The 10,890-nt window shown below is 42.7% G+C and overlaps 1 long non-coding RNA gene across 2 annotated transcripts; it reads right to left on the reverse strand.

The window, feature by feature from the left end:
• Positions 1–176: 176 nt before the first annotated feature.
• On the reverse strand, positions 177–10,653 carry LOC309368515. Of its 2 annotated transcripts, none has more exons than XR_014167807.1 (4): positions 10,416–10,653; positions 5,830–5,895; positions 2,171–2,271; positions 177–466 (listed from the first exon to the last, which is right to left on the reverse strand). It is a non-coding gene; the product is annotated as an uncharacterized lncRNA (long non-coding RNA). The 2 variants fall into 2 exon arrangements; XR_014167808.1 differs by lacking the exon at positions 10,416–10,653 and adding an exon at positions 10,090–10,409.
• Positions 10,654–10,890: the final 237 nt, after the last annotated feature.

Consider the following 10,890-nt stretch of genomic DNA (forward strand, 5'->3'; position numbering starts at 1 on the left):
TTATCTGGACGGCACACCTGTGTTTGGTCCATGGGTATCACCAACGTGGAAGATATATGGGTTATGTCGGGTGACAAATGCTAAACTATTCCAGTTGCTATAACATCCTATCTGGACAAGAGATTAGCTCAGTTTACAAAAAAGAAAAATAAATACGGAACAGAATTGCAGGATAATGCAGAGAAAGGCTTCATTTTATTGCTGCAGGTGCGTCATCTTCAGGTATTTCTGAATTAGCAGGGGAAAACCACGAGCTGTTTTGTTGAAGCCGTCATGTGCTGCACAACATCTTAATTCATCTGCTGTTGGTGGGGGCGGGGAGCGTTGGTTGTTCTGTTTTTTTATGGCATGTGCGGGTTGTTGTTTTTTAATCCAGTCAGCCATTTGCTGGATCTTCAATTCCCCGGCGTACACGTTTCTTCTTTGCAACGCTATCTCCTGCTTTCCACAGATAAACACCTCACACCTAGGAGACAGGAGCTTCTAATTAGTATTAAAACCTGAAGTTTTCCTGTCTTGCTTTGAAGCTTTCCAGGGTGCTTTTTTGTGAATAATAATGTCCTCAACTCTACATTATATAGTGTTCAATCAAACGTTGGTTTAGACTTAGGGAAGGGGGAGTGCTGTGGTCTTCCAGGTACTGTTTGACCTATCACCCCCAGCCAGCATGGCCCATAGCCAGGGACGGTGGTAGATGCAGCCCAACAACATCTGAATGCCTTGGGGTTCTCCAATCTCGGTCTAGAACATGAATTCCTGCAAGAGAATCCGTTACTCTTCTGCTCTGTGTTGGGTTGAGGGAAACACACCAGAGATGACATGGTCCATCAGAAGAATCTCCTGCACATGTTCTATTTAAGTAAACAGAAGGTTAACAAAAGCACAGGTGTCTATTCTTAGGGTTGCAAGAGTTACTAAGCCCTATGCAATATTGACCCCCATACTACGTTTCCCCCCCCCAAAAGGTCATATGTGGCATGATGCTAAAACCTCTCTATCTATCATTTAAGAATATAGGGGAAGGGATGCAGCTCAGTTACAGAGCATCTGCTTTCCATGCAAATGACCCAGCACATCCTCAACCCTCTGGAGAAGATTTGGAGGATGCAGGGAGGAACGAGGAGAGGAGAGGATGGGGGAGTTGCATTACACAGCTAATGCTAATTGTACGAACTGCTCTGGGGCAAAAAAAAAGAGTGCTTGGGCACGGATGGGTGGGGCTGTGCAGCCACATTGGCAGAAATGATATGGCATTCCTCCAATGCATCAATGTCTCCCACCCTCATTGTCACCTTGTCTGCCGCAGCCACATTCAGGTGGGCCATAGCAATCCCGGTGCCAGGAAGATGTCTCTGCCACACCACTACTGCTGTTCACCCAAGCCCCCACTTTCCTGCCCATCTTTATCCTTACTTATTATTTACAATATGTATATACTGCCCTTCATAGGGCAGTTCTAGGATTTCCCCTAGATAAACATTTCAGGGGCCCAGTTGGAAAGGATGATGGCGATGATGTGGGTGCTCAATTCCAACATTTCCTTCTAGCACATGAATCAGATCGCTGGCTCAGTGAATGTGTGAGCTAGGAATAAGGGTTTGTGAATTTTCATTCCACATAGTGGACCATAGTCACAAATACTGGTGGGTGGGTGTGCATGTTAAGATGGTCATGCTTATTCTAAGTGGTGGGATAGTGGCAGAGGGTGGAACGGAGCAATTTTTTTTTAAAAGCCCTTTCATTAGTCGAGAGCAGGTGTCTATGGAAGCATTGCTGTCTCAAGTTGGGTTGAATAGGGTTCTGATATGCCACAGAGCCACCATTTATCCAAGCACAATACTGGTGCCTCCTCCAGAGGCCTCTCATTCCTACAACTGGAATATGTCTCTGGGCATACTTTGATGATATACATATTGCTGTTGATTTTGTCAAGGCAAATTAATGGCTGTATTTGCATTATACATTGAGTATTCTGCTCAAATGTTTAACTCCAGAGTAACGATTGTATTGCAATTAAGAATGATAAACATTTCCTTCAGCTCCACATAATCAATATTCATACACTTGTTTAAATAGCCATTCTCCAAACGGGACTGACCAGCGGCCTCTTTCAGCAATTAAATTAACATTTATTTTATAGAATGCATATGCTGTGTTGGATCCCACATACCTCTCTCTCTCTCCACTCCTCAGTGGAGAGAGAGAGAGGTATGTTCTATCCTCAGAGGTAGAAATATCCCAAGGAGATAGAAGTCTTCATTCTAATTTTCCCTGTAATATATCAGCATACTTGAGGATATTTTTCAAATGTGTCACTGAACATGCCAACAACTAATGAATTTAAAGCAATCAATAATATGGATTATCACATCCAGACTCTTTCTCTGAACAATAAAAAAAATAGAAATCTCAAGGGACTGCTCTATACATTATGGATGCCAAGTGAAGGTCATGTTAAATCATTCCCTGGTTGCTGTTGCCATGCGGCCAAGAGTACCTGAGCACACTATCTGGATAACACTGCCTCTATCCCTTTTGGGTGGAGGGGAAATGGATGGAATGATGAAAATTGCAGAAGATTGCACACCATTCAGTAGTTACTCCAAAGTGTAGCACTGGTTGTTTTGTGTAAATCCATACATAAGGCTACATTTTTCACCAACAAGACTTTCCTCTATGGTCTGAAAACCCATGAGGGTCATGCTCTAGCTGAAGCTAAGCAATTTGATGTCTGAGTCTAGTCAGTTCCTTGGGAACAACCACTTGTTTGCTGCCTTGGTTCTGTGATGGAAGAAAGTTGGGATATAAATGTAAATAACATCAATATCATGGTTTATTAACTGGTTCACCCCAGTCTTCTGTTGCAGCTGGTCACATGGTTGCAGCGATGTCACATGGTCACATCGAATGAGGTGGTGGGTGCTGTTTTCCTTTGGCTTATTTGTGAATCTCCACTAGTTCATAGCCCAGGAACTCTGTTCTTTTGTTCTTTGCAGTTTATGCATCCAATTATATGTCTAGGAAAAAAGGTAAAGGACCCCTGGACGGTTAAGTCCAGTCAAAGGCAACTATGGGGTTGCGACGCTTTCAGGCTGAGGGAGCCAGCATTTGTCCACAGACAGCCTTCCGGGTCATGTGGCCAGCATGACTAAACCGCTTCTGGTGCAACGGAACACTGTGACGGAAACCAGAGTGAACAGAAATGCAGTTTACCTTCCCGCAGCAGTGGTACCTATTTATCTATTTGCACTGGTGTGCTTTCGAACTGCTAGGTTGGCAGGAGCTGGGACAGAGCAACGGGAGCTCACCCTGTCGTAGGGATTCAAACCACTGACCTTCCAATTGGCAAGCCACTGACCTTCTGATCGGCAAGCCCAAGAGGCTCAGTGGTTTAGACCATAGCGCCACCAGCAGCCCTATGTCTAGGAAGAACTGGACAAGTCACTACTTCCCATACCTAGTAGCACTAAACAGAAGGAAGGCAGATAATCCCCCTATTTGGGTTTCTGTGCCTGTGGTTTTATGTCTGTAAGGTGGGATTCTGATGTAGAAGGAACTGTTGAAGTGGGTCTCTTTGATAAGTTGATGACCCTAGTCTGTTATGTTTATCTTTACTTGACTAAGGAGTCCAGGTGACCAGTCACAACAGAAAATACTAGCGAGTGATGCTTCTAGAAGAGGGCAGGCATTGCAGGTGATTTGGGTCATTTCCAGCTCTACAGTTCTATTATTCCCTCTTCCCCTGGCTGGAGGTGATGTCACTGGAGTATAAGAAGAAAAAATGGAAAGGGCTCGAATTCTCTGGAGCTGGGAAAACAAAGAGGCCTGATCTACTCTCAGTGCTGAGTCCATGGCTATGGCTTTTGAAGAAGATTTCTAGAAACCCAATGCAGGAGCAAGATCTGCTGGAGTGTTGTGCTGTAACCCTTCTATCTTATCCTGAATCTGTACACTGTGGGATGTAATCCATTGGTACAGTCAAATGCAACATTATTTATTTCCCCAGAGTGGGCACAGGCAGGAGGACATCCAGTCAGTGCAACTTCCTGTTCCACTGATTGAATCATCCTCCCCCTGCATGTGACCTGCAAGATGGGTGTGGTCCTGGCTCACTCTATAAAAGTTGGACAATTTTAAGTTAGCCATAGCCAAATTGCTACTATCAGTGTTGCTGTGTTTCTGACTGCGTTCCACTCTATGTCTTAGACTTGCAGCTTAAAAAAACAACAACTGTGATTTTCTTCCTTCTTATTTTTCGTCTTATTATAAATGTGTAAATCCATACTTAAGGCTACAATGAGTTTTCACCTACAGTAGGATTAAAATCCCTCTGTTTTGTAATTTAATGACTGACTGACATTTCTAAATTTAGTCTGATAATTCTTCCAAGGACAATTGGATTTCCTCTGCAATTGTTTCCCTGTGATATGCAGCCCTCTGCTATTACTGTTTCTGAATAGCAACAAAAATTGCAATATGATCTGCTTTGGAATGCAAACATGTTTACTTTTTAACATTTGCTAGGAAAAGTTCAGTTTAAATTTGAGGATTGCGGAAGTAGGCTTCAAATGTCAGTAAGTAGCTTGGGTTTACATTATTACAAACTGAGGACATGACTTGGGAGTGAAAGAGCTCAGAGCGGAGGTTACAGGTGGGGCACAGTTCAGGACTGGGGAATTCATCAAGAATCCCAGGTATGTCTTAAACCTATCAAAGTGCAGAAAATAAGGTGTGTGGCAGCAATGCAAAGTAGCAGCGTATGGCTTAGGGGGAACAGGATTCAGAAACGGACCTGAGTCTCCTAGCATGACCAGTGTTCTGAATGGATTGTGATGCATCAACAGCATTTTTCAAGGGATGAACCTGGAAGCATCTAGTACAATCCACATTACTGCCTTGTTACTGCCACCTCTGCCGTGTGGCTCAAAATCCTTCAGTACTAAGAGCTCTAGAGAAACAACCAGTCAGAGATCAGGTTGATCCGGATAACAAGGAAGCCCCCCTCCAGCAAGAAATACCTCAGTAGCAAGGTCTTGACTCTGTAGCAAGGCTGTTTTCTAGCCATTTCTTCACTGTCAACAGGGCCTTGATCCAGGGCATGCTGGACACATGTCAGACTCTGAGATGATTGACCTCCTGCTAGCAGTGGACATGCCACTGCCTCTGCTCCTGGAGTGATCTTGGTGGGTCTGGAGCAGAGGAGATGCACTGATTTGTCCAAACTTATAGCATCTTTGACTAGGCCAGGCTTCCTCAACCTCGCCCCTCCAGATATTTTGAAACTACAATTCCCATCATCCCTGACCCCTGGTCCTGCTAGCTAGGGATCATGGGAGTTGTAGGCCAAAAACATCTGGAGGGCTGAGGTTGAGGAAGCCTGGACTAGGCTATCTTCAAGGGTTGTGGTCCTTGTCACCTAGATTATCATGGTAGTCACAGACAACTGCAAGGTTCATGTGCAAAGAGAAAGACTCTGGCCATGGCTAGCCAATATATGACATATGATGCAATATGATGTAGAAGTCCATGTCCTAAGTGTGTTTTGGGAGAGTCTGAGGCTCTATGGGAGTAGCAAAGAAAAGAAAAAGCAAAAAAAATTGAAATGTAATTGATAAACATAAAGGTGCACATTGGCAGCTGAGAGGATGTTCACGGAAGGATAAGCACCAGTCAGCCGATTGCAGAATGAGTGAAACCCCAATCAAGAAGTGCTGTTGGGAAGATAAAATGCTGATCAGGGCATGTACTTAGGGACTATAGTTAGACAGCTTGAACACATGGCTGTACAGCTGAAATAGTAATAATTAATAATAAGGAAATGATACTTACCCCGTGCTGGTCACCTTATTAAAAGAAGGATATTGGGGAAATGGAAAAATCACAGCTGGACTCTACCTGGAATGATAGATGGATGAGATGCAATTAAAAAGAGCTCACTGCATTTCAGAAGACAGATTTTTTGAAAGGAGGAGCTGTCAAAATATCCCCAAGATCCATGAGACATAAACTATATGTGTAATTTTTTCTGTCTCTCTAGCATTTTCATTCTTTTTCTTCTAACTTAAAATATAGAGGCAATATCCAGGGGAGAGGAGAGAGGATTCTTAACCCTTTGGCATCTAGTGTTTTCTGCCTCTTGAACTCTGACACCAATACTGCCTTTTGCTCCTCTCCCCTACCCTTGTCTTCTGCTCCAGATAGCAAGTGTATGTTTCAGGTTTTTAACAAGGAAATATAGTACAAATATATACCGTACTTTTCTGTGTATAAGACTAGGGGGGGGGTTACTTTAAAAGAAGGTTAAAAATATGGGGGCGTCTTTTTTAACCTTCTTTTAAAGTAAAAAAAAACCAACCTAGTCTTATACACAGAAAAGTACGGTATATAACTGAATGACATATGGAATATGGGCCTCACCCACTACAAATTATTCGACATGTTATTCAGCATTGTCTCAGCTGCTTATTAACTCCAGGCTAGCCAAAAGTAATTCTACCTCACCAGGTGTCACATGCAGTTCCCAAAGTCTCCTCAGAGGAGGATAGGTACTCCATCAATTGGATTCTGAGGAAAGATTTACAGGTCCAACCAACAAGCTTTGGAAATTTTCAATGAAAGGGCCACCCTCACCCCAAAGTTATGTTGATGTCACATGGCCCTGGGCTCCCCTCAGTCATGGTGTGATATATGCTGACAGGTTCTCACTCCTGCAACATGGTGTACAGCTCCCAGGTCAAGTGAAGCCCCACATATTATGTAGTAAGCCAGTCTTGAACCAACCAGTGAAATGACAAATATAAATATGATAAGAGAGGCCTGGGGGCTGTGCAACTTTCCCAACTCAGCACAGGCAAGTTAGCAGAGGAGCTGCAGCTGCCATTTCCACCAGCATCACCACCATCACTACTAATAAGCTGTGGTAGTGGAGAGGCATTTCAAATTCAGGGGAGCGGGAGGCTGATCAGCTCTGGCAGAAGGAGGGAGGTCAGTCGTAATGAGCAACTGTGAAGAAGAATGCAAATTGCACAAGGATTTATGAAGCCGTTTCTGCTCTGTGAGCATATTCCAGATAAGTCGAGTGTTAATAAGGCAGGCAAGTTTTTCAGCTGTGCCAGCTGTTATGAAGATGCTGGCACACTTTCCGAGTGGTACTTAGCGAAGGTTAGGCTTACCATGTCATAGCGCATAAATGAACATAGGCATGTCCTGCCTCGATACACACGCATGCAGCCGGTTACAGAGCATGCTCAAATCACCATGCCATGTGAAGACAGGCAGATAGATAGATAGATAGATCTTACACTTAAACATTTCAAAGCAAATTGGAGGGAAACAAGAAGGTACTAGGGGAAATGATGGGTGGCAAGATGGAGAGAAGGGGTGGGAATAGAAAACATAAATAAATCATATCCAGGACATTTTGCTGCCTACAGCGGAATCCAGATGCTGCCTGAGACAGAGCTAATGCTTTTTTTAAAGTATTGCTAGACAAGTCAGACACACAACTTCTTTAATCTCTCCTCATGGTCATGGTGCCCCCTGAGGCAGGTTCCTTCAGGACATGGCAGGTCCAGGTCCTGAAAAATGCATTCCATAGCAACCATTAGCCAGTGTGGTGCCCTCTAGAGGCTATACATGTAACCACTGTGCTTTGCACAATTCTGGTGGTCCATAAGAGGATGGTTTCCATTACGGTTTGGGATGAGACATCAAACTGCTTTCAGTTGCTACAAGAGAAATTGGAGTCCGCAAGGGAGTTGCTGACAATAAGTTCATACATGGTTCTTATCCCCCAAAAACCAGTTGCATAATATAAATCGCTTTAATATATATTTTTGTGTTGTATTTTAATGTTGGAACCCTCCCAGGGATGTTAGGGTGGAGGGCAGGTGATTAATGTTAACAGCAATAAAAACAACAACAACATTAATCACTTTCCATTCCAGCTTGAATAACAGATCTCCAACTTCTCCCTAGTTTCAAGCACAGAAACTATTTCAAGTGCAGTAACTTGCAGGTATCTTCCCCTACCAGTAAGAAGTGGTGATTTCATTTGCCCTTTCAATGAGAAAAAGCTTTCTTGTTAGTTACACTGAATGGGTTGTATGGGCAGATCAGGAATTGCATGAAGAGTCTGTGTCAATAGCTATTAAGCCAGTTACCAGCACCAAATACAATGATCTCTTCACACTAGCAGCTTGAATTTAGTTCTGAAGATAATTGGCATCCAATGTGGTTTCCACATTGACAATTGCTGGGTAATGTTCCGTCTCTCTGCTTCATTCAGAGATTGGGCTGCAGAAATGCAGCTGCAACCCTTACAGTCTCTGGGCGCTGTCTAAAAATCACCACCACTGCCATTTTTGAACCATTAACACTGTAGCTGTAACAATAGTGCTAAAGCTGAAAGGATAGCAAGATGGTTTTGCGCATTGTATACCCCAAAGCACAACCAGATCAACATTGTGTCCCAGTTACCTAGATATGCATGATTGGATCTGGATCAGAGATTATGGTAACATGTTCCCTCTTCACCTCATTTGAACAATTCTGGACTCATTTACAAAGGAGTGTTCAGTAATCACAGGGTGGGGTGGTTGTTTATGGAAGAGTCGGACACGACTAAACAACAACAAATCCCCAGTCTTTATTTATATTAAATGTGTGCAGCAAACACAAGATTCACCTTGTATCTGTGGCATTTGAAAACAACCCACTCTGTTTCAGATTTTCTCTGTGTTGTTCCAATTCAATTCATTTTTTGTGTCTGAATCTGACCTGGTAAATCTGAAGGACTGTTTTGCTTCCATTGAGTATAAACGAGTATAAAAGTTTTTTTCCACATAAATTTCAGGCAGATTCATCAATGGGTTTCTGTGCACTTTTTTTTTGTTTTCTGTGATGAAAAAAATTTAGAGATGTATGATTTAAAAAAAACACCCCTCTTCTCGCCAGCCCTCTGGGCATTTTCCCAGTCAGCTTGGTTTTGTTTCTCAGAAAAGAAGAGGAGGGAAATTTGTGTATCTAACATTTTGGAAAAACCAAGTCCAAAAATAAACTCAGACCTTGACTACCAAGTGACCCAAATATGCCTTGAGGCACCTTGCTTGCTAACAGTGTGATCCAACTTAGGAATGTGAGATCATGATCTGAAAAACTTCCAATTTATCCTTGTTGTTTGGGTATGCAGAGAGCTAATGCACACCCATATTCAAAATTAATGTATAGCAGACCTGTACTGCTTTTGATTCACTTGCGTAAAAATCACCCATATTATACAGGTATAGAGAGAGATACTGGAAGCTCAACTTCCTTCTCTTTTCTTATTTCCTTTATATGATCCTTTCTCTTATTTCTGCTGCCATTCTTCCTTTCAGCCAATGAGAACATACTGAGTTCTCAGCATGTGCCTGTTTGATGGGCCCATCTTCATGTTCACTGGAATACTACAATGAAATGATGTGCTTGGGGGTGGTGTGGGGCGAGTCTCCAGGTTCATTCAATCCTTCTTTGGAGTAACTCAGCAAATGCCTGTGGAATAATAGCAGGTTCTGGAACTGATCCAATAAATTGTCCTAACAAACAAACCAATTAATTAGAAACTATCTACCCAGGAGATCTCGGCAGCCAAGTGTGTGAGAAACATGCAGATTCAAAGGATGGGGTTTCTGAGACTGTCACCGTCATTATATGCTAAAAGATAGTGTCTAATTATAATGAAGGCAAACATTAGATCCAAATTCCTCTACATGCTGTGTACATAGCACAAAACTGACAAAATGAATCAGAGCTCTGTATCATCCTAATCCATGAACTTCAGAGATTTAAGCAGGTGCATTCGAATCACAGGCTCAATGTAGTCATATTTATAATCTACACTGAGTTGTGCTATCCTCAAAGGAAGAGTATGCCCTCGTATGCACCCACATGGGGTAGGAGGGGCTGTTGCTCAGTGGTAGAGCTTTGAATGCAAAAGATCCCTGGCAACTCTGGTTGAAAGGACTGAATGATGGGGAGGGGGCTGCCTGAGTCTCTGAAAAACACAGGCACTCAGAATGGATAATATTGGGCTAGACAGACAGTTCTCACCAAATAGGAGGCCCCTTCCTTTGTTCGTATGAATAAAGCAGTATAATGGGTTGAAATCACTTCAGGTGAGGGAATCCATTTTTAAATCCACTACTGTATATGTATGCATAACAAGTTGAAAACTAGTACAGTGGGGAACAGGCTGGATTAAAGCCTTTCTCTAAGACTTGTTCAGGTTTCTTGCCATTGCTGTGATATAAACGGCCATCTGTCCTACTTCAAGGGGGCTGTCAGAAGACAATCCTCAATTTGAAGGAGCCCTCTGTTTGAAAGCCTGTCAGGTTCTAGCGTTCTATCTGCACCATACATTTAAAACAGTTTCATACCGCTTTAACTGCCATGGCTTCCCCCAGAGAATCATGGGAAGTGCTGAGTTGTTACCAGGCCCCTATTTCTCTCACAGAATGGTGTAATCCCTCTTCCCAGAGGATTCTGGGAATTGTAGCTTTGTGAGGGGAGCTGGTGTGTTCTCACAACTCTCAGCAGCCTTAAATTACATTTCCCATGATTCTTTGGGGGAAGCCATGACTGTTTAAAGTGGTATCATACTGCTTTCAATGTAGAACACAGATGGGGCTTGATTTGAAGATACAGAATAGAAGTTTTGGAATTGCCTATCAGTCACACGGGTCAGCTTATCATTCTTCATGGTGAGATGCATCTAATTTTTATTTAAATGGTAACAATTTAAAATATTTTTAGCTGTACATATGAATTATCAAATGGAAATATGTGACTTTTTTGGAAATACATTGTCTTTGTGGGGTGAGACTATGTGACCACCCTATTTTACTTGATGGG

Source organism: Podarcis melisellensis, assembly GCF_964234715.1.
Source record: "Podarcis melisellensis genome assembly, chromosome: 4".
Taxonomy (NCBI): domain Eukaryota; kingdom Metazoa; phylum Chordata; class Lepidosauria; order Squamata; family Lacertidae; genus Podarcis; species Podarcis melisellensis.